Genomic DNA, 27,259 nt, shown 5'->3' with positions numbered 1-27,259 from the left:
AAAAAAAAGGTTGCTAAAATAGACATTCTTTACTTACGTCAGCTTAATAGTTTGGTTCAGTGAAGCACATATATTAACAAACATCAATTCAACCCTGCTTTAAAAACATTTAATGTACATTATCGTTTCATAATCTTGGATAAAATTGCTGCAACACACTTCATTATTAATATTATTTTTAATAATAAAATCCCGTACGGCGATGTGGAACAAAGTTGAAATAGATGATGGATGTGTGCTGGAACTGATACTTTGTTTCTGTCTGCAAAGTAGCGAATAGAGAAACAAGACATTAATTTCAGTTGCTTATTGAGGTGGAAAGCTATCAGCATCCTCAATTTGCTATAGCGGACAAAAAAAAATAATAAAAAATAAAAACAGCAAAGTTTTTATTACATTTATGGAAATAAAAGTTATAAGTAGGTCTCTCTTTTCTTCAGATCGTGTTTCTACTACGGAAAAAAAAAAATGGTTATGTACTAGGCCTGCGAGCGATTGGCAGGAGCCAGGACTTCAAATAGGATATAACAAACTACGGGTCTGAGAGGAAGGAAAAAAAAAATGTAAAAAAATAAAAAATAAATTGCAGTTCTTGTGATGCATTTTTCATCAGGGGAAACAAATGAACAGGCCAGTTAATATAAGCAGTAAATGAACAGCGAATTCAAGACCAGAGAGCGAAAAGCTGAATGAACAGTTTAAGACATAGCAATTCTTTCAATAATGGATTCTGCGAGTGATTGTTTTTCTTTTGTTTCTCTAAAGAGCTGCAGCTGGAACAAGTAATGAATGGAGATTGTTTTTAGGACAAAGGAAGAACGCAGTTGCATTTTTCCGAAACAGGCAATAATCTCATGTTTATGAGATCAGATCTACTAATACTGTCGCACCGATCACTTTGTGTTTAACTGCTTTTTTTTCTTTTTGTAGCAATTTGGTGAATTAGACAAGATACAGTGATACAGCTACATAAATGGCTTTGCGTTCAGCGTTAGATCTTCATGCCAGCTTGGCTAAAGGTTATAGAAGCATATACTAGTTTTACTTTTAACCACTTGCCCTCCTGAGGATTTACCCCCCTTAATGACCACGCCTCTTTTTGCTACTCAGCGCTGCACTAATTCAACTGATAATTGCGCGGTCATGCAATGCTGCACCCAAACGAAATTTACGTCCTTTTTTTCACACAAATAGAGCTTTCTTTCGGTGGTATTTGATCACCTGTGCGCTTTTTATTTTTCACGCTATAAACAAAAAAAGGCCAAAAATTTTGAAGAAAAACAATAATTTTTACTTTCAGCTATAAAAAAATATATAGTAAACTCAAAGTTGGTTATAAATTTAGGCCAAAATGTATTCTGCTCCATGTTTTTGGTAAAAAAAATCCCAATAAGTGTATATTGATTGCTTTGTGGAAGTTATAGCGTCTACAAACTATGGTATATATACTGCAATTTACGCCATTTTTTTGCTATACAGCGCTGCGCTAGTTTAACGGACAATTGCGCGGTCATGCAATATGGTACATAAATGAAATTTACATCCTTTTTTTCCCACAAATTGAGCTTTCTTTTGGTGGTATTTGATTGCCTGTGCGGTTTTTATTTTTTGCGTTATAAAAAAAAGGCTGACTATTTTGAGGAAAAAAAACAATATTTTGGATTTTTTGCTATAAAATATGTCCAGTAAAAAAAAATTTAAAAATCAAATTTAGTCATAAATTTCTGCCAAAATGTATTCTGCGACATGTCTTTGCTAAAAAAAAAAAAAACCCAATACGTGTAAATTAATTGGTTTACATGAAAGTTACAGCATTTACAAATGGCGGGAAAGATACTGGGATTTTTAGTTTTTTTTATACTAATACTGGTGGCGATCAGCAACTTATGGTGGGACTGCGGCGGACATTCTGACATTGGGGGGTACTGACTTGGGGTCACTGACATCCCCAGTGACACCAATACAGAGATCAGTGCAAAAAAAAAAACACTGACACTGTACTAATGGCACTGGGGAGGAAGGGGTTAAGTTTATTATTCAGTGAAAGGGTTAACTGTGTGAGGGGAGTGTTTTACTAGGGGGCGGGGGTGTGTACTGCAGGGAACTGACAGAAAGCACAGCTACTGCAGCCCTGCTCTCTGTCAGCGATTGCCGCCGATCGCCGGGACATAGCCGGTAACGACCGGCGACTGACATCCACGGCTGTGATCGGCGCGACAGGTAGCCTCGCGTGCGCCCCCTACCTGTTTACAAAACACACGTTTTAAAACTTGCTTTTGCCCAGCCGTGCCGCCCTGCCATCGTATTTCTACAGTGGCTGGGTGGCATGTGGTTAACCACCTTCCACCTGCCATATAAAGAAATGACGGGCGCAAGGCAGTTCTCTCGTTCTGGGAGGACGTCATATGAAATCCTAACACTCTAACCACGTGTGCGCGGCTCCGGGGGTGGATCACTGATCAATGGAAAGAGCTGAAGACGTCGGCTTGGTCATGTGATCAGCTGTGTCCAATCACAGCTAATCTCATGTAAATAAAGAAATGCCGTTATGCTCATGCTGAGAGCTCAAGAGGAGAGCCGGTAATCGGCATTCCTCAGAGGGGACATGTACACTGATGATCAGGGCGCTGATGACCAGTGTGCCCTGATGATCCGTGTAGCCCCAGCAGTGCCATTTGTCAGTGTCCATCAATGCCACCTGTCAGTGCCCATCAGTGCCACATCAATGCCACATATCAGTGCCCATCTTAGCTGCTTTTCAGTGCCACCTATGAGTGCCAGTCAGTGCCACCTATCAATGCCAGTCAGTGCCACCTATCAGTGCTACCAATCAGTGCCACCTATCAGTGCCCGTCAGTGCTGCCTATCAGTGTCGCCTAACAGTGCCAGTCAGTGCCACCTAACAGTGCCAGTCAATGCCACCTAACAGTGCCAGTCAGTGCCACCTAACAGTGCTATGGCACTATGAATGCTGCCTTTTAGTGTCCATCAGTGATGCCTGTCAATGCCCATCAGTGCATCCTCATCAGTGCCACCTATCAGTGCAGCCTATCAGTGCCCAATACTGCAGCCTCATTAGCGCACATCAGTGAAGGAGAAAAATCACTTATTTACAAAATTTTATAACAAAAACTAAGAAAAAACTTTTTTTTTCAAAATTTTCTGTTGTTTTTGGTTTGTTTAGCAAAAAATAAAAACCACAGAGGTGATTAAATACCACCAAAAGAAAGCTCTGTCTCAAAAAATGATAAACATTTCATATGAGTACAGTGTTGCATGCCCGTGAAATTGTCAAAGTGTGACAGCGCTGACAGCTGAAAATTGGCCTGGACAGGAAGGGGGTATAAGTGCCCGGTAGGCAAGTGGTTAAGGACAGTGGCTGCACTTAGAATTCAGCTACCAGTACTTCTTGGCCAATATCCAATATGAATAAGCTGATGATAATCATCCATAGTTTGCGAATGTTTCATATACACATCTGATGAAGCAAAACTCTGTTTATATAAATGTAATGAAGAATTGCAGCTTATTTGTACTTTGATATATCAGAATCACACTTCCAGAGTCGTGGGCTGAGTATAGCAGCCAAGTTTTAATTAAGCAGCAAAGTACTTGATGGATCAGCTGTCATATTGAAAACAATGCACTCTGCGTGTGACTGTTCGTTTATCTCAACAGCTGTTAAAGCCCAATTCCCCCCCTGCCACCTTGAAGACCTAGTAGGGATATGAGCTCAGGCATTTTCGGATCCAAGTCCAAACCCACCTGAGCGAACCTTCTAGGAAGCTGTCACTGTACTGGGTCAAATCAAGTAATTAAAGCATTCTCTGCCTAATGCAATGTTTCTCAACCTTTATTCAGTCAAGGTCAGGGGCGGACTGATAATTCATGGGGCCCCCGGGCAATAGGGGATCATGGGGCCCCTGTGTCCTTGCCCAAACTCAAAAAAGCCAATCAAAAGGTACCAGGGGCCCTCGGGCAGTGCCCGAGTTTCCAAATGGTCAGTCCACCACTGGTCAAGGCACCCTTTGAAATTATGGACAGTCCCGAGGCACCCTTTAAAATTATGGACAGTCTGGAGACTGTCCATAATTTCAAAGGGCACCCCATTCTAAAATGTGAAAAACTATTCTAATAGTTTTATTTAATGCAGCAACATCCACACATGTAGGACACCCAACATTAGAAGTGATTTATTCTTCCAAAGTAAATACACTTTTGCACACTGGTACTGAGTAGTATTCCAATGTTTCTCCTCTCCCTCAGTTTTTCTCCATCACTGAGCTAAGGTGACCCCAGCACTGATGGAGAGGGGCAGGGGAGGGTCAAGCAAGGATGCTGTACAGGCAGCTGACATCCTCCTTATCAGTTGATGATGTCATTGGTTGTCAGGATGCTGGCGGCTAGAAGGTCGTAATGGTGCACAATGAAAACCTATGGCTTTGTGTAACTAAAAGGCAGGCTTGTTCCACCCGCTGGCTTGTATACAAGTTTTGGGCAATTTTTAGGCATTGTGCCAAGGCACCCCTAAAGAAACCTCAAGGCTCCCCAGGGTGCCTGGGCATCCTTGTTGAGAAAGGCTGGCCTAATGTATACATGTAGCTGTGGGGGAAGGGGGTTTCCCTGGGGGGGTTCCCTGGTTAGAGATGATCAGCCCAGTACAGGTGACAGCATGCCAAAAGACTCACTCAGGTGAGTTTGGACTAGAGTCCAAACATGCCCGAGCTAATCCCTATTCCCCAGTGTTCTGCTTGGTGTCTAGTAAAGGTTACTTTGCATTATCAGCAAGGAAGCTTAGACCTCTGTGGTATATTAACCACTTGCCCTCCAGAGGATTTTTTTACTTTTTGCTATAAAACATATACAATAAAAAAAATTTAAAAATAACATTTTGTCATACATTTTGGCCAAAATGTATTCTGCTCCATGTCTTTGCTAAAACAAAATCCCAATACGTGTAAATTAATGGGTTTACGTGAAAGTTATAGCATTTACAAATGGCGGTATAGATACTGGAATTTTTTAATTTAAATTTTTTTTTAATACTAGTAATGGCGGCAATCAGTGACTTATAGTGGGACTGCGGTGGGCATTCTGACACTGGGTGGGAACTGACTGTCACTGTCATCCCCAGTGACACCAATACAGTGATCAGTGCTAATAAAAAGCATTGACACTGTACTAATGACACTGGGCAGGAAGGGGTTAACTTTTGGGCGCTCAAAGGGTTAACTGTGACTGTGTGTGTTTGACTGTGTGTGCCGTTTTATTAGGGAGGCATGCGGCTTTGTATTTCTCTGCTGTGCAGAGAAATACAAAGCAGCATGTCCTTGCTGAAAGGCCTCTTTCCTGTCAGCTTTGCACGGTGATCTCTGGGTGCTGGCGGGGAATCTCCGGCTGAGACCCGGTGATTGACATGCCTAGGCACCACTGGCGCAACGTGTAGGGTGACACGTGCACCCACTACCAGGGATTGCAAATAACATATATATATATATATACATGTGATTTTGTGCAGCCCTACCGCCCTGTAGCAGTGTTTCTACAATAGAGCGGAGGGCAAGCGGTTAATGAGCTGTAACTAAACAAAAATTCTGTACATGCAAACTATTACAATTATAGGAATAGAATACAAGACTGGCAGATATACATAAAACATACAAAATGCTACTTACATCCTAGCGAAACTATGTTCTGTATACAATAGAAGAAAGTTATAGAGGCTTCACAATCTCCTCAGGCAACGTGGACCCCAGGCTTGCTCTAAAATGGTTGCAGGAGATTGGGTTAAAAGCGTCTTCAGGTTCTGTCCAGGATTGGACTGACCATTTGGAAACTCGGGCACTGCCCGAGGGCCCGGGGTCAGTAGGAGGCCCCATGAGATGCCCCTGGTACCTTTTTCATAGGCTTTTTTGAGTTTGGGCAAGGACACAGGGGCCCCATGATCCCCTATTGCCTGGGGGCCACATGAGTTGTCAGTCCACCCCTGGTTCTGTCAGAGATCTTCCTTGGAGTTAAATTATCTTAGAATCCTTCAACACACACCAAGTCTCTAGAACAGCTGTTGCTTCTTTGTCTTTCAGAAAAACTCTATCTTTGTCTCTCAGCACATGGTTGTTCAAGGTCTTTCCCCTTTCCCCCTATTTCCTGTTACATCATATCCTCTGCTGTGGTCATAAACCTGTCAGACTGGTTCATTTGCATATCTATAGGGGAGGCTTAGCTTCTAAAACAGCACATGGTCTTACAATCTAACAATTTAACAAATGTATGTTAGAAAAACCAAAAATATCCATAGCAACACACCTAGTTGTACTTTTTTTTATACTTACCTTCAGAGGTCTTCAGGCAGGTCAGATGAAATGCATGGTCCTCTTCTTCTTTGGATCCTTTCCATATGTGGGTGGTCCTCAATGATTGAGAGATGAGGGCTGACATGATGACATCAAAGTCACTGTCTGCATCATTGTATGTGAGTGCAGAAAGCTGTGGTGACGTCTCCTCTGTGAGCTGATCAGTGACACCCTACACCAGGGGCGGACTGACAACTCATGGGGCCCCCGGGCAATAGGGGATCATGGGGCCCCTGTGTCCTTGCCAAAACTCAAAAAAGCCTATGAAAAAGGTACTAGGGGCATCTCATGGGGTCTCCTACTGACCCCGGGCCCTCAGGCAGTGCCTGAGTTTCCAAATGGTCAGTCCGCCCCTGCCCTACACTCACAGGATGTCTTCAGCCTTCTGGGCTGAACAGTGCCTAGTGGAAAAGTAAGGCCAATGTATTTTTTTTTCAATATTTGTATTTATATTTTCCTTATTTCAGGTATTTTTATGGTACCATCAGTTTATGTGGCACTTTACATATAGAGTATATTATTCATTCACTCAAGGAGCTTACAATCTAAGGTCCTTAACTCACATTCATACATACACTAGAATTAATTTAGCCAGGAGCCATATAACCTACCAGCATGTCTTTGGAATGTGGCAGGAAACCCACCCAAGCACAGGGAGAACATGCAAATTCAAAGCAGGTAGTGCCATGGTTGGGATTCAGATTGACGACTCTAATGCTGCTAGGCAGAAATGCTAGCCACTTGTGCTGCCCTCTTCTTGCCCTGAGTTGGTTTAAATAGGTAGGTAGATTGATTTCTGGTTGAATGTTTGCTCTCTCTTGTGAGTAACCCTTTCACAATGATATATATATATATGTGGTCCTACAGAACTGTTTTTGTTCTGTGTGGCCACATATATGCGTATATGTGTTTATGCTTTTATGCTGGGAGCGCACTGTGCACAGCTACCAGGCTGTCACTGACATGCCTAGGTCAGTGCTAGCGCTAGCTAGGGTGAAGTAAAAGTCTAAGGTCAAGGTCATTCAAGATTTTGGAGTTTGCCTGGGGGCAAAAAGACCATTTGTGAGGTCAAATTCTGATGTTGCATGAGAAGACCTGGATCAAAATTGAGGCTTTCAATTCATCCCAAATTAGTTCTGTAGGGTAGAGGTCAGAGCTCTGTACTCTTCACCTGAACTCATTAATTTGGAGGGGTTTCCATTACTTTTGGACATATAGCGTTGGTGTGATGGTCAGGTGTCTTCAAACGTTTGACTATATAGTGCAGTTGGAAGTTCAGTCCAAGGTCATATCATGTCAGTTGTAGGAAATTTAGTCAAGGCTGCAAGCTTGGGTCAGTATGTAAAGGCAGAAATCTGGGAAAAGTCACAAGGCAAGTTGTGTCGGTAGTAGAAATGCAGGAACTTAGAACAGGTCATCAGGAACAATTGAAGACCATTCAGTCAAAATATCTGTAAACTCTCTTTGAATGACACTGAGCTTTCTAAAGTACTGTGTGTTATAACCAATTTCCATTTTTATTCAACTGGAGGTGATGCAAATTTAGATTTAATTGTATGTGAAAGTTTTCATTTAGATCGTGATATGGCTTCAGTGAGTGTTCAAACATCAATATTGCATAACAAGTCCATTCAAATTTGACTTGCTACTATTAGCTTTTGATTAAATTGTTTGGGTATGTCTATGGATGATAACCAAGATCACATGCCTTGGGAACACAAAATTATATTTTTGTTCAATTTCTCTGTAAAAAAGAAACCTTTCCTTTAATTTGCACTTGTGAGTCTTTTCTGATTTTTGTTTAAATTATTTACTTATTTTTCCATATACGTCAGTGTTTTGCATTTGTTTGGTCACCAGCTACTGTGAAATCCCCCCAAAAATGGGAAAAAAAAAAGAATAGGTAAAATATAGAAACTCAGAAACCCTCAGAGCCAGAGTAAGGCATATTAATATGTTTTTTTAAAGGTTTAAATTACATTCAGCACAAAGAGAATCTGCAAGTGAAGAAAGGGAATATTATTAACTTAAAGAACAGATTTGGCCGGTTTATTGAAGAGCTATTTTGCACTAAAATAGAACTTTTAATACACTGCCAGCTTGCTTTGCAGTTTCTCCAGGCAGGGAGGAAAGATATTCAGCAATTTTGTTTTTACTTAGGTCTTTGAGTCATGTAGAGAACTTTCTGTTTTTTCTTTTTTATTTCTTATCAAAAGTATATTGAAGCATTAAGCATCTGTAAAACCGTGAATTTACATCATGAAAACTTTTGCAAAGGTCGGAAAAACAAAGACACCCTTACCAAGCAGAAGAGGTATTTAAAGATTTATTTTTTGCTGCTAGCAGTGAAGTCTAGGCTTAAAATGGGATCGGCACATAAGTTACAATTACTTTATATCTATGTAAATATTATGCCAACTGCACCAAACATACACCATATGGACAAAGGTGTGAGGGTACCTGACCATAGTATGCCAACTGCACCAAACATACACCATATGGACAAAGGTTTGAGGGCACCTAACCATAGTATACCAACTGCACCAAACACACACCATATGGACAAAGGTTTGAGGGCACCTAACCATAGTATACCAACTGCACCAAACATACTCCATATGGACAAAGGTTTGAGGGCACCTAACCATAGTATGCCAACTGCACCAAACATACTCCATATGGACAAAGGTTTGAGAGCACCTGACCATAGTATGCCAACTGCACCAAACACCCACCATATGGACAAAGGTTTGAGGGCACCAACCATAGTATGCCAACTGCACCAAACACCCACCATATGGACAAAGGTTTGTGGGTACCAACCATAGTATGCCAATGTCACCAAACACCCACCATATGGACAAAGGTTTGTGGGTACCAACCATAGTATGCCAACTGCACCAAACACCGACCATATGGACAAAGGTTTGTGGGTACCAACCATAGTATGCCAACTGCACCAAACACCCTCCATATGGACAAACGTTTGTGGGCACCTGACCATAGTATGCCAACTGCACCAAACACCCACCATATGGACAAAGGTTTGTGGGCACTTGACCATAGTATGCCAATTGCACCAAACACCCACCATATGGACAAAGGTTTGAGGGCATCAACCATAGTATGCCAACTGCACCAAACATACACCATATGGACAAAGGTTTGTGGGCACCTGACCATAGTATGCCAACTGCACCAAACACACACCATATGGACAAAGGTTTGTGGGCACCTGACCATAGTATGCCAACTGCACCAAACATACTCCATATGGGCAAAGGTTTGTGGGCACCTGACTATAGTATGCCAATTGCACCACACATACACCATGTGGACAAAGGTTTGAGAGCACCTGACCACAGTATGCCAACTGCACCAAACACCCACCATATGGACAAAGGTTTGTGGGCACCTGGCCATAGTATGCCAACTGCACCAAACATACGCCATATGGACAAAGGTTTGTGGGCACTTGACTGTAGTATGCCAATTGCACAAAACACCCACCATATGGACAAAGGTTTGAGGGCATCAACCATAGTATGCCAACTGCACCAAACATATACCTTATGGACAAAGGTATGAGGGCACCTGACCATCACAGCTACATGTAACAAAAACACCCCTTTCATCTGGGCTAGAAAAAACATGAGGACAACTCCATGCCTATATAATACCAGTACAATATTACTGCCTCAGGGTCAAAGTTAAAACCAAATACTAAATAGCCAATAATATTGGCTGTATAAAACTTATTGTCAGGTAACACTGAATAATAATGTTGCCTGACATTCATTTTTATACATCCAGTACTATTAGCTACTCCTTGGATTGCCCCTGATGTTTATTGGAATAAAGTTGTATCTAGACCTCTTAGCAGTGGTGTGGATCCATGGAACCAAGGAGACTGTGGAGATTCTCTGAGGCAGGGGTGTCAAACCCATTTTCCTCACGGTCCACAACAGCATTATGGTTGCCCTCAAATGGCTGGTTATATCTGTAAGATTAAATGTCCAGAATACCCCATCCCCTCTTCCCTCACATGTCAAGAGCAACTCCACCATCAGAAGTCAAGGGTCCCCCACCCTCCCTTACATCACAGTACATCCTTGCCCCTTATTTTGTGTGATCAGAAGCTAGGGGCGGAGCTGGAAAGCAGATACTGCAAGTTCCGGAGGAGGACAAGAGGAGGGCTGGAGTCAGCTACCAGAGTCTGCTGAATGCTGAGACCAGGGGAGGCAGAGGCAAGAGGGTGCTGCACCTGCACAGAGAGACGCAGGATCTGTAGGAGGAGTTCTGTCCCCCTCTCTACTGTTGACGGCAGAGATGGGGGAAGGAGCAGAAATTACTTAGGCTGCACATAGAAGCATAGAATTTGGCAGGGTGTTCTGTCCTCCTCTCTGCTGCCCGTTGCTGATAGAGGCAAAGATGAGGGAGTGCCACAGCTGCAGGAGAGATATGAGGGCCACATGAAATGACCTGGAGGGCCAGATTCAGCCCACGGGCCTTATATGTGACACATGCTCTTGGGTGTAGATGCCGCCTGCCCGGGAACCAGATTATTTGCATCAACATTAATACTTAGGAATATAAATACCAATAAGATAACCCTACATGTCAAGCTCTGTTTTTCCACTTTCCTCAAGATGACCTGATTGGACACTCTATTCCAAAGCCATGGGCATTAATATGGAGCTGTGTACCCCCCTCCCGTGGACATCAGGTATTTTAGTGACAGCAATCACAAAGGAAAGAGTGGTAAGGTTTTATGGGTGAGGATGAGTAAGAATTGGTCCGAGGGGTGGTCTTCACATAGAATCTGTCTCTTTGCCCTGAATGGGTAAGGTAACAGGGTCTCTTTATTGATATTACATTTTCATGGTATGTTCTTTCAGGTCATAATGATTAGGCATGAGTGAAGCCATTGGTAATATTTAGCCATTTTACCTAAATTCATTGGAGTCAATGGGGAAGGTGGATTTCAGTTGGTTTTGGTCATTTTTAGGGGTCAAGTTGGCTTTAAATGGCTCATGAGGGTTATGATAGTCCATTTTCTCTATCCTAAACCTGTCCTTCTGTCAAAAATTACCTCTTGTTAGCCTCATTTTCCTTTTTTTCTAAGCAAAAAAAAAAACAAATGTGACAGCACACACATTTTCCATTAAAAAAGGAAAAATAACACATACATAAAGAACACTCCATAAAGCAGTGAAGGTGACTTTTACCAGACATTTACTGGTGATGAATCCATCACTGTCATTAAAAACACATACACCAGAAAGAGTCAACTGTAGTGAATGTATGGTGAAAGTCAGGCTAATTGGTTTACAAATTGTAAACTAAACTGACCTAAATACAGCGCCCTTCCAAACAAATAAACTAAAAAAACCTCCAAATAAAGAAAAAAATAATAGATTTTTTGCATGCATATTTTGCCATAAAAGTTTATTGATGGTTTCAAAATTGAGAGCTTCTGAAAAATTTAACAAAATAAGACATTGCTAATATTGCGGAGAAATTAGTTTAGCCAAAATCACTAAACCCATTCCTAATAATGATCGCAAGATGAGAAACGTATTGAAGGTTGCTTTTCATGGAAATAATAATAAAAATAATAATAATAATGTAAATATTGATAAAACTGTAGTGTGCAAAAGCAATCCGCAGTTCTTTCACACAAGCATACTAATCACAGTTTTGTCTATGATGTTCTAATAATATTAAAAATATAGGATACTACTACTACTACTAATAATAATAATATACTGTAATATGATGATGATTATTATTGTTAATAATAATAATAATAAAAAAAAAATTATATATTTAAAACTAGTGTGCGAAACCAATCTGTAAAACTTTCATACAGGCATGCTAATCACAGTTATAATGGCATAATAATTCTAATAATAATAATAATAATAATAATAATATCCAGTAATATGATGTAGAATAATAATAATAATAGTTATACTAATGGGAATATTGATAAAACTGTAGTGTGCAAAAGCAATCCGTATGTCTTTCACACAGGCATACTAATTATAGTTTTGCCTATGATGTCTTAATAATAATAAAAATACAGGTGAAACGCGAAAAATTTGAATATCGTGCAAAAGTTCATTTATTTCAGTAATGCAACTTAAAAGGTGAAACTAATATATGAGATAGACTCATTACATGAAAAGCAAGATAGTTCAAGCCGTGATTTGTCATCATTGTGATGATTATGGCTTACAGCTCATGAAAACCCCAAATCCACAATCTCAGAAAATGAGAATATTACATGCAATCAATAAAACAAGGAGTGTACATAGAACAATATCGGACCTCTGAAAAGTAGAAGCATGCATATGTACTCAGTACTTGGTTTGGGCCCCTTTTGCAGGAATTACTGCCTCAATGCGGCGTGGCATGGAAGCTATCAGCCTGTGGCACTGCTGAGGTGTTATGGAAGACCAGGATGCTTCATTAGCGGCCTTCAGCTCTTCTGCATTGTTCGGTCTCATGTCTCTCATCTTTCTCTTGGCAATGCCCCATAGATTCTCTATGGGGTTCAGGCCAGGCGAGTTTGCTGGCCAATCAAGCACAGTAATCCCACGGTCATTGAACCAGGTTTTGGTGCTTTTGGTAGTGTGGGCAGGTGCCAAGTCCTGCTGGAAAATGAAGTCAGCATCCCCATAAAACTCGTCTGCGGAAGGAAGCATGAAGTGCTCCAAAATCTCCTGGTAGACGGCTGTGTTGACCCTGGACTTAATGAAGCACAGTGGACCAACACCAGCAGATGATATGGCTCCCCAAATCAACACAGGCTGTGGGAACTTCACACTGGACTTCAAGCATCTTGCAGTGTGTGCCTCTCCATTCTTCCTCCATACTCGGGGTCCTTGGGCCTCTCCATTCTTCCTCCATACTTGGGGTCCTTGTGCCTCTCCTTTCTTCCTCCATACTTGGGGTCCTTGGTTTCCAAATGAGATGCAAAAGTTGCTCTCATCAGAAAAGAGGACTTTGGACCACTGAGTAACAGACCAGGTCTGTTTTTCTTTAGCCCAGGTAAGACGCTTCTAATGTTGTTTGTTGTTCAGGAGCGGCTTGACAAGAGGAATACAACATTTGAAGCCCATGTCCAGGATCCGTCTGTGTGTGGTGGCTCTTGATGCACTGACTCCAGCCTCAGTCCACTCCTTGTGAAAGTCCCCAACACTTTTGAATGGCCTTTTCCTGACAATCCTCTCCAGGCTGCGGTCATCCCTGCTGCTTGTGCACCTTTTTCTTCCACACTTTTCCCTTCCACATAACTTTCTATTAATGTGCTTTGATACAGCACTTTGGGAACATCCAACTTCTTTTGCAATTACCTTTTGAGGCTTTCCCTCCTTATGGAGGGTGTCAATGATGGTTTTCTGCACAACTGTCAGGTCAGCAGTCTTTCCCATGATTGTGATTCCTACTGAACCAGACTGAGAGACCATTTAAAGGCTCAGGAACCCTTTGCAGGTGTTCTGGCTTAATTAGCTGATTAGAGTGGGACACATTGAGCCGAGAATATTGCACCTTTTCACAATATTCTCATTTTCTGAGATTGTGGATTTGGGGTTTTCATGAGCTGTAAGCCATAATCATCACAATGATGACAAATCACGGCTTGAACTATCTTGCTTTGCATGTAATGAGTCTATCTCATATATTAGTTTCACCTTTTAAGTTGCATTACTGAAATAAATGAACTTTTGCACGATATTCAAATTTTTTGAGTTTCACCTGTATATATATATATAATAATAATAATAATGATAAAATTGTAGTGTGCAAAAATAATCTGTATATTTTTCACACAGACATGCGAATCACAGTTTTGTGTATGATGTCCTATTAATAATAAATAATAATATTATTAATATAATATCTTGTAATATGATTTAGAATAATAATACTAATGAAGATATTAATAAAACTGAAGCGTGCAAAAGAAATCCGCACGTCTGTCACACAGGCATGCTAATCACAGTTTTGCTTATGATGGCTTAATAATATAAAAAATATAACAATAATAATAAAAAATAAAAAAACTATTGTTAAAACTGTAGTGTGCAAAAACAATATGTACAGTATATCACATAGGCATGCTAATCACAATTGTGCCTATTATGTAATAATAATGATAATAATAATAATTGTTATTATTATTATTGTTATTATTATTAGATATTCACTCTGGCGTGCATAGAAATGTGTAACAAGTGTGGAACAAGTGATATTTTTATACATAGTGTATGTGTGTGGGGGTTAAAAACTTTTTTGGGGGAGGGGGGTTAAGTGCTTTATTTTTTAGCACCAAAGGTCCCCTGCTGAATACGGTACTGTTTTTATAGTTTTGACCGGTTCTCTTTATTGAGACATCAGGGGTCTTTTAGGTCTGTGATGTCTCAGTTCCCCACACTGAAGCTAATAGAGAACAGATCAGGCTTCACTAACTTCTTCCCTATTAACAACAGCCATGGAAAGGGACAGCCAAACCCATAAGTGATGTGATATGCATCGCCCCCGGGTTTCTACTATGCAGGAGAGATCAGTGAAGGTATGTTCGCTAGTCTCCCTCCCCTCTTCCGAGCGTCCTCAACCATGGGGTTCCCAGGCTTGCAGGTGGAAGCACTGAGCCTGGGAAACATGGCGGGGGAGCGCAGGGGATGGGAGAGTGGAGGCAAATGTATTGTGGGAGTGCAGAAGGGATTGGGTGGCTATACAGCCGTTTGATTACTTCCACCTTACAGCCAACCAAGGCCCCCCTTGCAGTAAGTAATGTGCCTGTACTACAAGTATATTGCTCATGTATAGTAAGGAAGACCAAAACCACTTTTACTTTACTGATTCTTTTAAGTAGATGGAGCTCTCCCACTTCCCAGGTGGTGGACCGTTCCTTAGCATCCTTGCGCTGACTGTACAGAGGAGAAGATACCATGGTTATTCGTCTACCAGTGCAGAGGAGTAGGGGATTGGGTCAGTAAATCTTCTTTTGTATGCCCCTAGGCAGCAGAAAAGGAAAGTTTCCTAGAATTGGGCTTTAACCCCTTGCTCTCCAGATGATTTACATCCCTTCCTGACCAGGCCATTTTTTGAGACATGTCATTGCGTCACTTTAACAATCGCGCGATCGTGCAACACTGCACCCAAATGAAATGCATGTCCTTTTTTCCCACAAATGTAGCTTTCTTTCGGTGGTATTTAATGACTTCTGCTTTTTTTTATTTTTACTTTTATATAAACAAAAAAAGACCAACAATACTGAAAAAAAAAGCTATATTTTTAACTTTTTGCGATTTTATTAGGTATATCTATTTGGTCTGATTTGGAATTTAATATAGTGTTTTTCATATCATCTTTAGTCCCATTGGGGGGATGTTCAGGTGCCCCTCTGCCAGTCCTTGTTGTCTGGTGACTTCCATCTGACCACTCTTTCCCTCTTGGATGATGCACCCCACCGGAGTATGGTGTCCAGCCTCTCATCTTGGAAGTCATCCTTTCTTTTGCTCTGACATATGCTTTTGTAAACAAAAAAATTCTTTGGTTATGTAAAAACATTTTTTGGGTTATCTGTTTATTTATTTCTGGTATATTCATTTATGAATGTTTATATATTTACTAGAAAGTCCTTTGTCTCTCATGCCCCCTGAGGAAGATCTAGAATGTGGAATGATCGAAACGCGTCACTGTTTTTTTCCTTTTCTGTCAGGGATCCTACAGCGGTAGCCTCTAGCACTCCACAGACCGGATTCCCCCAAGGCGCGGAATCTAAGTCCCTACCTGCTTGTTCACCAGGGCCCCTGATGGTGGGGATGGACTTGGAGCAGGCCGAGACCAGGTCGCGGCCCTTGAGTTCACCCAGCTGTGGTAGAAGCACCGTTGGAGGTGTATAGCAGGTGAGAGTCTGATGTGAGGAGGTCACAAGAGCAGCGTCAGGCAGGCTGGGTCGGTAACAGTGGTGGCAGCGTGGTACAAAGTCAGCAGGCAGAGGAATAAACTGGTCACAAGCCGGGTTCGTTAACAGGAGATCAGAACGTGCAGGGTTAAGCAGGAGAATGGTCAGACAAGCCAGGGATCAGAGCAGGAGAAGACAGCAGTATCAGGAACAGGCTGGGTCGGCAACAAGGTATTCAGGAACACTGGATCAAACAGGAACACAGGTAACAGGTAAGACCATACGGCACTTGAGCATTGCAAGAGCTGGGTTTAAATAGGCCGCCCAACTCCTGACAGGCGCTCCTGGGTCCTAGTGCCTGCCCGGCGCCGTCATCGGTGACAGGCGCGCCTGGGTCCTAGTGCCTGCCTGCCTGTATGTCTTGTCAGGATTCTACGCATGTGCAGATTCGATCGCCGAGGCGATCTTCCCATTCCCTGACATTTTCTGTGTGGTTTCATATTTTTGCATTAAGAGTTCTCTTGTAAGAATACTGTCAGAGCAATATTCTTTTTAGAAATTATGTATTTAACATTACAATGGAAATGTGTAGGTAATAAAGTTGATAAAAATCTTTTGTAACCAAATGTCTCTTTCAATATATGTATGATCCTATTGCTGCATTAAAGTCCCACTGGGGGTTCTTTGGGTACATGCATTCATATAGGGATGAGCAGCCAGATACTCGATCCTTTTGGTTATGACTTTTTGCTATTAAACATGTCCAGTAAAAAAAAAAATTAAAGAATCAAATTTCCTCATGAATTTAGCCCAAAATATATTCTGCTCCATGTCTTTGCTAATAAAAAATCCCAATACGTGTAAATTAATTGGTTTACGTGAAAGTTATAGCATCTACAAATGGCAGTATATATACTGGAATTTTTTTTATACTGGTAATGGTGGCGATCAGCAACCTATAGCGGAACTGGAGGACTGCGGCGGGCATTCTGACAGTGGGTGGGATCTGACTGTCACTGACATATCCAGTGACACCAATACAGTGCTAATAAAAAGCACTGACACTGTACTAATGATACTGGGCAGGAAGGGGGTAACATGTGGGGCAATCAAAGGGTTAACTGTGTGCTGTTTTGCTATTGTAGCTCCACTCTTCCTATCAATCCATCCCTCACCTCCTTCTCTCTAGTTCCCTGGTCTCCTCCTCCCATGCCCGCCTCCAGGACTTCTCCAGGGTCTCACCCATCCTGTGCAACTCCCTGCCCCAACCCATCAGATTATCACCTACTCTCCTCTCCTTTAGGCGCACCGTGAAAACCCATCTCTTCAGGGAAGCCTACCCCACCCCCTGCTAACTTGCCGACCTCCTCCACTCTTCCTACCACTCCATCCCCCACAGCTATCTCCTCCTGTGCCACCATCCCCTCCCTCCTAGATTGTAAGCTTGAAAGAGCAGGGCCCTCGATCCCCTCATGTTTTGCATTGTATTGGTATTGTTCTGTCACATGTTCTGTCCCCCTTTGTAATGTACAGCGCTGAGCGAACTATTGGCGCTTTATAAATACTGTATAATAATAACAATAATAATTGTGTATGCGTGTGTTGTTCTGTGTAAGCACCCTGCTATGCAGAGCAATACATGCAGTGTGCTGGAGCTGACAGGGGAGAGATCTGTGTTGTTTACATACAGACCTCTCCCCTGTCAGTGATACTCGGCGATCGCCGGGTGCCGGCGGGGAATTACCGGCTGGGACCCGGTGATCAACAGCTGAAGCATTATCACACACATCTTGATAGCAGCACACCTATCTGTTGCACACACCTGGAAAAATCAAACACCACCAAATATAACTTATTTCCATTCTTAACCAAAATCTAAATATGGAATATATGTTTGCAAAAGCGCATTTAAAAATCCCCAAATTTGTAGCAAATTGGTCACCCTGGCTAAATGATTTCTCAAGTGACTCTCTCATCACATAGTATCTGCCTGTCACCAGAATATCTATGGTGAAACCCATCTGATCACCCCCATCGATGATTATATTTTGACAATACTTGGCTTGAATTGCTTCAACGTACCTTATGTAGCTCTCTTTTTTAATTTTTTTTTCTATCTTTGTTTTGGTTGATACCCGGGTCAGGATGCACCCCATCTCTTACTGTTGTGCATCCTGTATATACAACCAGGGGCTGTATATACTGTATAATGGTCAGTCCTGTATAACCAGGACTGACCATTTGGAAACTCGTGCACTGCCTGAGGACCCGGGGTCAGTAGGGGGCCCCATGAGATGCTCCGGTACCTTTTCCATAGGCTTTTTTGAGTTTGGGCAAGGACACAGAGACCCTATGATCCCCTATTGCCCGGGGGCCCCATGAGTTGTCAGCCCGCCCCTGTATACAACTATAGTGTGTTACCTGAATGTCATCTGCTCAGAAATGTAATTACAGCAGTTCTAAATGCTTTTATTAGTCTGTATCACCTCTTCTTTTTTTAAAAAAAAAACAGATAACATGAATGCAGGGTCCTGGGAGACCAGATATAGGGAATGCAGGGTCCGGGGAGACCAGATATAGTGAATGCTAGGTCCTGGGAGACCAGATATAGTGAATGCAGGGTCCGGGGAGACCAGATATAGTGAATGCTAGGTCCTGGGAGACCAGATACAGTGAATGCAGGGTCCTGGGAGACCAGATAAAGTGAATACAGGGTCCTGGGAGACCAGATACAGTGAATGCAGGGTCCGGGGAGACCAGATACAGTGAATGCTAGGTCCTGGGAGACCAGATATAATGAATGCAGGGTCCTGGGAAACTGAATATAGTGAATGCAGGGTCCAGGGAGACCGGATATAGTGAATGCAGGGTCCTGGGAGACCAGATAAAGTGAATGCAGGGTCCGGGGAGACCAGATAAAGTGAATGCAGGGTCCTGGGAGACCGGATATAGTGAATGCAGGGTCTGGGGAGACCAGATATAGTGAATGCAGGGTCTGGGGAGACCAGATGTAGTGAATGCAGGGTCTGGGGAGACCACATACAGGGAAAAAAAAAGTGAAAAAAAAAACATTTGGTAATGTATTGCGTTTGTGTGCCCTAAAACGTTAGTGTATTTTTACTGAAATTTTGAACTTAAATATAAACTATTGTTGTGACCTAAAAAATTGAAACTACCACAATTTTATTCTCCAGGCTCTCTGTTTTCAGAGAATATATAATGTTTAGGGGTTGTAACTAATCTTCAAGCCTAAACTGATTTTTTTAAATACGTGTGCAAAAAAACCTGCAAAACCAGCCCAGCCAGCGAGAGGGTTAAGTTACCATAGAACAAGGATGTCGCTCAGCAATACTTCGCACTGATTTCCAACAAAGAAAAAAAAAATAACAGAAACAGTGTATCTGTTTGCTTGTCCCCGATCTATGACAAGTGAAGCACCCGTAGACCCATTAAAATTTACTTTAGAAAAATAAACTTATTGAAAAAAGTCTTTCCGTGTTTACAGAGCGGCATAGCGGAGACGAGCAGAAGATATAAAATATGTGTATTTTCCAAACATGTTTCCAAGCGGGTTTGTTGAAATCCGCAGACTCATTTCACTGCGCGGTAAATGTCAAATTAACGCTTGACGTACGCTCAGCTCTTGCTGTCTTTTGTTTAACATTTTCTGACCTTTTCTCGTGTTTGGTTATCTTCACAAATCTTCAGGCACTGATTTCAGCTAAACGGAGAAGCAAGACCCGGAGGTGCTCTAATACAGGAAGCATCAAACACATCCGCCGCGTTTGCCAAGACTCTGCTCAAGATTCTCATTTCCGATTTCAAGCAATGGTCTTTAGTTAACGCTTTAATATATGTGATGATAAACCTCAGCATGGCATGATTGGGAAGTGCAATCACCAATAGTGGTGTGTAATATGCTGGCTCAGTGGTTAGCAGTCTTTAATTATGACCGTGCTATCATCAATGATGGTGTGCACACAAACCCACACCAACCTGACTGATAACACGTGAAATTTCTCACAGCCTTCTGTACTGCACTTCATTATTAGATCTATTGTACACGGACAAAAAATACTGCATTTTGTGACTTTTAGCTTTTTTTTTTAAATTGATCTGGACACATGTACTTTTGTTGTAACTAATAGACTGGCTCTTGGGTGGACAGGGGTGGGGTTATACAAATATCAAAATGCCTCAGTGGATGGGTGTCAGTTGGGAAGAGTGAACATTCCAAAGCAAGTTGCATTTGTGTAGCCAGGTGCTGCCAGCTGTGATTCTGCCCACTTGCCCCCTCCATGTAAACATTAGGCAGGCTGCAGTTATCTGAGCTGGCACTGTGTTCTCCCACTCATCCCCCTGGCACTCTTTAAGGGACAGTGCACCACCTAAAGAAGGGCCCCTCCAAAAGCAGGCCAATGTTAATTGCTAGGCACCTGTAAGGGATACCAATGAGATGGCTGGCGAATAGATGTGCGCACGCGCACAGAAATGCACGATCACGCACACGCACGGCAAAGATTAGCGCCAGATGGACTATTTAAAAGGTGCCTCTGCCTGTGCTGAGTGCTGACTGGTCTTCAGCTGTTCCCCGTTTCCTGCTTGTTCCTGTGTGATTTCCTTGTTGCTGACCCGGCTTGTTCCTGACCTGACTCTGATTACTCTCCTGCTTGATACTTGTTCCTGACTTCGGCTCTGCTCCTGACTTTGGCTTGCTTATGTTTTGGTACCTCGCTGTCCGCCCGTTGATGACCCTGGCTATTCCTTTGACACTGCTCCTGTCTCCAATCCCTGCTTCCTGCCTTGCTCTGGTGCACACCTAGTGATCTACCATACCAGCTCTGCATATTACTACTGAGCCTGAATCGGAGGTTCATCAGTCTTCCAAAGACTCCAACTGCAAGAGCTGCAAACAACATCTGCTGGCACTCTTGTCCCCCTAGTCCCTAGACACCCTCTGTTCCACTTCCAGTGGGGTCAGGGCCAGTGACACATGTGAGGCCGACCTCGTCATTTCAGTCTCTTAATCAGATATGTGACAGCACCAATTACTCTCTCGCACCTCCAGCGGTACCCACACACTATGAATGCATGTGCCTACCCGTTACTGAGGTTGTATGCACAAGGTGTACACCAGGGCTCTTTCTATTCCTCTGAACAAGCTGATATTGTTTAAAGACTCTAGAAACCCAGTTAAGCTTCAAGTTAACATTGCTAATGTTTCTTTAAGTGCAAGTTAGTGATTTGTCGCTCGTTTTTCTATCATAGTTCTCTTTTGTCTATACATTTATCTGTTTGTTGATTTACATTGTATGGCATTGAATTTCCTTAATACATTCAATTGATTTACTGTCAAGCTGTTTGTGGCTTTATTCCTGAGCATTTTTAGAGAGGTAGCTAACCCTTAAAACCACAGGTACAAATTGTTTTTAGTTTACGACCAAGTGTGTCATTGGTGGGTAGAGCAGTTAAGAGAGTTGTGGCAAGTCAGAGGACCAATCATCTTCAGCAGCTCCTGCCAAGGTAAGTGCTAAATTTTCATACAGACTGCGCTAGGTAACTCCCACATGTGATCCTGAGCCCTCCATCATTGCAAGAACTGAGATCCAATGAATGAATGGGGAGGGACAAGGATAGTCAAGCTGGGAAGGAAAAGGCTTGATGATGGGGCAGCACAGTGGCTGAATGGTTAGCCCTTCCGCCTGGCAGTACTATGGTCATTGGTTCAAATTCCAACCATGGTACCACCTGCCTGGAGTTTGCATGTTCTCCCTGTGCCTGCATGGGTTTCCTCCGAGTACTCCGGTTTCCTCCCACACTCCAAAGACATGCTGGTAGGTTAATTTGATCCTGTCTAAATTGTCCCTAATATGTGTATGTATGAATGTGAGTTAGGGACCTTAGATTGTACACCCCTTGAGGGTTACGGACTGACGTGAATGTACAATATATATGTAAAGCGCTGAGTAACTTAATGGCGCTATATAAGTACCTGAAATAAATTACAAAAAAATAAAAATAAATGATGCTCTACATCCTCTAGACAGGAAATGTTGGGCCCTAGCTGACTTGCAGATATTTCTGTTGCACAATGTGAGAAGTTCACAGCGTGCAGTGGAATCAGAGTAAGCCATTTCAGTATAGAAGAGGAGCCTCTAAAACTGTGCAAGACTGAAGGGAAGGCTGGAATTTAGCTTTAAGGTGCTCAAATTTCTTCCCACAAACCAAAAACATATTGGTAGATTCCACCAAAGTGGCTTTCACCAATTTTGCCATCCTGACAGATCCCCTTTAAGAACTGCATCATATAATCACTGCCTTGAATACTACAGAGGGAAGTAGCATGCCGTCTCTTTGAAAAGTACATGTGTAATGGAGTGAATTGATTTAATAGGGCATAGTACAACTGCTGTTTACAGCATAATAATTAATGATTTTGATAATTGGAATGTACATAGCTACCCCAGGTGCCAAGGCGATTCCCACAGAAAGAAAATGTATTGTAGTGTATTCTAAACAATGGAACAAGAAGGATATAGACATTATTTATTGACTGATGAATTACATTTAAAAGAAACAATTTATAACCATCTCCAGTTTTCACAGACGAATGAGCAGTCCAATCTAGATTTGACATAGAATACTTTTTTATGGCAGACATCAAAATTTAAAGTGGCACTATGGGCAAAATAAAAAATGACATATAGTGCTCACTCCCGGAGGGGCCACCGGAAATAGACAGGTTCTCCTAACTAGTACAGAGGCTGCCAGTCACAAGCAGAATTACTTGCCCGCCGACAATACAGGAGATGTATTTTTATAATTTATTGCTAAAAACGCAAACTGTTAGAGGGGTTCAGGATGCTCCAAAATGTCCAATAAGAGGGCAAACTGCTAGCACAATTCCTTATAGCTTAAGACACACATGAAAGTCTACAGCTGTCTCCACCGTCCATTCCACCCAGCCTTTTGCTCTGTTTAAGGTATACAGGTGCTGAGTATAGCCACAAAGGTGTGGGGTGGTTAGCTCCCATGGCCCAAGCGTGTCTGTGCTCCTCCCTACCTGACTTATATATGGATGCTGACTCACCCCTGACATCACTGTAGAAGGGCTCTACCTAAAAGGGGCCTAGCACCTGGTGACACTATCTGTTGTAACCAGACACTATTCTGTGGCAAAAAGATTAAAGTGTTACTAAACCCAGGACCCTGCATTCCCTATATCTGGTCTCCCCGGACCCTGCATTCCCTATATGTGGTCTCCCCAGACCCTGCATTCACTACATCTGGTCTCCCCAGACCCTGCATTCACTATATCCGGTCTCCCTGGACCCTGCATTCACTTTATCTGGTCTCCCAGGACCCTGCATTCACTATATCTGGTCTCCCCGGACCCTGCATTCACTATATCTGGTGTCCCCGGATCCTGCATTCACTATATCTGGTCTCCCCGCACCCTGCATTCACTTTATCTGGTCTCCCAGGACCTAGCATTCACTGTATCTGGTCTCCCTGGACCGTGCATTCACTGTATCTGGTCTCCCAGGACCCTGCATTCACTTTATCTGGTCTCCCAGGACCCTGCATTCCCTATATCTGGTCTGCCAGGACCCTTGTCAAGGTCCTACCTTTTCCCAGAGGTTTTGTTACTCCATGTGCTAGCATCCATCTTGGATTTCTGCTGAGCATGATGGGAATCTTTTATGCCTTCAGGTCTCTGAGGTCCATCCCCCAGAGGGGCGTGGCTGAGTACATATAAGCCTGGGATCTGCACATGCTCTTTGCACTTGTGTCTTGTGTCTTGGTCTTGCTACAGCTCTGTGTATACTCTCGTGGCTCTTCTGGTATTCTGACTCGGCTTGTGACTAAGACCATTCTCTGTGTTTCCCTTTGATCTGACCTTCCGTTGCTGAACCCGGCCCGTGACCTGTGATTCTCTGTCTACTGTTCTGTACTGTTTTGTCCCGTTGTTATTGACCCGGCTTGTCTGACTACGCTATTGTCATTCTCACCAGCTACACGCCATTGGCGGCGGCCATTACCGCAGCTGGGGTGTCTCGGGGGCCGCGACCTGGTCCCTGGTTGCGTCAAGTCCATCCCCACCATCAGGGGCCCTGGTGAAGGGCAGCCTGGGACTTAGACTCCGCGCCCTGAGGGACTTCAGTCTGTTGGTGGTGGTTGTCGTCAGCCAGTGCGTTACCCTGCCACTAGGCCTACCTGTCCGTTCCACAGCCCTGCCCTGACAACCCTGCATTCACTATATCGGGTCTCCCCGGACCCTGCATTCACTATATCTGGTCTCCCCAGACCCTGCATTCCCTATATCTGGTCTGCCAGGACCCTGCATTCCCTATATCTGGTCTCCCCAGACCCTGCATTCCCTATATCTGGTCTCCCAGGACCCTGAATTCCCTATATGTGGTCTCCCCAGACCCTGCATTCACTACATCTGGTCTCCCCAGACCTTGCATTTACTATATCCGGTCTCCCAGGACCCTGCATTCACTTTATCTGGTCTCCCCGGACCCTGCATTCACTATATCTGGTCTCCCCGGACCCTGCATTCACTATATCTGGTCTCCCCGGACCCTGCATTCACTTTATCTGGTCTCCCAGGACCTAGCATTCACTATGTCTGGTCTCCCAGGACCTAGCATTCCCTATATCTGGTCTCCCCGGACCCTGCATTCCCTATATCTGGTCTCCCCGGACCCTGAATTCCCTATATGTGGTCTCCCCGGACCCTGCATTCCCTATATCTTGTCTCCCCGGACCCTGCATTCCCTATATCTGGTCTCCCAGGACCCTGCATTCACTATATCTGGTCTCCCCGGACCCTGCATTCACTATATCCGGTCTCCCCGGACCCTGCATTCACTATATCTGGTCTCCCAGGACCCTGCATTCACTATGTCTGGTCTCCCAGGACCCTGCATTCACTATATTTGGTCTCCCCGGACTCTGCATTTACTATATCTGGTCTCCCCGGACCCTGTATTCACTATATCTGGTCTCCCACAGTACACAGAACATGGAAATGCAATTATTTTAGTAAATATAAACTGCTAAATACCTTTTCTCATCAGCAGTTAGAACAGTCTAGTGACTCTATCAGTGGCCAGAAGAGCACTGGTTAAAGCCTGTAGGAGGAGCTTTCATTCTCCCATGATTGTCCTGCGAGGCTGCAGGACCCCTGACCCTCTGTCTGGGCAGTGCTGATTGGCCCTGTGCTGATCACATGCACTCTCCCAAGAAAAAAAAAGAAAACTCTCTAGCAATATACACTAAATGGAGCATGTGCAGCTTGCCCCAAGCAGAGGCGGACTGACCATTTGGAAACTCAGGCACTGCCCGAGGGCCTGGGTAAGTAGGGGGCCCCATGAGATGCCCCGGTACCTTTTTCATAGGCTTTTTTGAGTTTGGGCAAGGACACGGGCCCCATGATCCCCAATTGCCCGGGGGGCCCAGTGAGTTGTCAGTCCGCCCCTGCCCCCAAGGCTTTGTTCTATGAGCAGATAGATTGGGGACTGTAAAAGAAGGGCAGGATCAGAGAAGACAGGCTCAAACAGCCTTTTTACACAATGCAGAGGATTAACCCCTTAGGTTCCACAGTGAGTATAACAAGCATGGTTTACTGCATCTACAGACTGATTGTACTGCTGTGGTTAGTAACACTTTAACAGCACCTGCATACAAATTACCGTATATACTCGAGTATAAGCCGAGTTTTTCAGCACATTTTTTGTGCTGAAAAACGGCCCCCTCGGCTTATACTCGAGTCTCCGTCAAGGGGGGCGCGTACAGGGGTGGGCAGAGGGCTACTGTCTCTTACCTGGCCCCCACGATGATCCATCCAGGAAGCGCTGCTCCTTCCGTCACTCCGGCCACTCCCTCACTCCTGCTGATCGGCTCCGCCTCCTCACCGGTGATTGGCCGCCAGAACTGTAGCTCAGGAAAGGTACACAGGCGGCCAATCACGGGCGAGGAGGCGGAGCCGAGTGGACCCGCGAAAATCGAGTGAGGGAAAAGTCGGTAAGTGTGCAGTGCAGAGGTGCTGCTGCAACCACATATGCTGGCTGCAGCAGCACCATACTGCAACAGGGGTCAGCAAGTGTCATTGGTGTCAGTGGGAGGAATAGTGCCGCATCATTGGTGTCACTGATACTAATGATGGGGCATTATTCCTCCCACTGACACCAATGATGGGGCACTATTCCTCCCACTGACACCAATGATGGGGCACTATTCCTCCCACTGATACTAACGATGGGGCATTATTCCTCCCACTGACACCAACGATGGGGCACTATTCCTCCCAGTGATACCAATGATGGGGCACTATTCCTCCCACTGACACCAATGATGGGGCACTATTCCTCCCACTGACACCAATGATGGGGCACTATTCCTCCCAGTGATACCAATGATGGGGCACTATTCCTCCCACTGACACCAATGATGGGGCACTATTCCTCCCACTGACACCAATGATGGGGCACTATTCCTCCCAGTGATACCAATGATGGGGCACTATTCCTCCCACTGACACCAATGATGGGGCACTATTCCTTCCACTGATACCAATGATGGGGCACTATTCCTCCCACTGACACCAATGATGGGGCACTATTCCTCCCACTGATACCAACGATGGGGCACTATTCCTCCCACTGATACCAACGATGGGGCACTATTCCTCCCACTGATACAATGATGGGGCACTATTCCTCCCACTGACACCAATGATGGGGCACTATTCCTCCCACTGATACCAATGATGGGGCACTATTCCTCCCACTGACACCAATGATGGGGCACTATTCCTCCCACTGACACCAACGATGGGGCACTATTCCTCCCACTGACACCAATGATGGGGCACTATTCCTCCCACTGACACCAATGATGGGGCACTATTCCTCCCACTGATACTAATGATGGGACACTATTCATCCCACTGACACCAATGATGGGACACTATTCCTCC

Source organism: Staurois parvus, unplaced genomic scaffold (assembly GCF_062004578.1).
Source record: "Staurois parvus isolate SC_StPar_1 unplaced genomic scaffold, SC_StPar_1.0 ptg001263l, whole genome shotgun sequence".
NCBI classification, from domain to species: Eukaryota; Metazoa; Chordata; class Amphibia; order Anura; family Ranidae; genus Staurois; species Staurois parvus.
Note: the sequence above shows the minus strand (reverse complement) of the source record.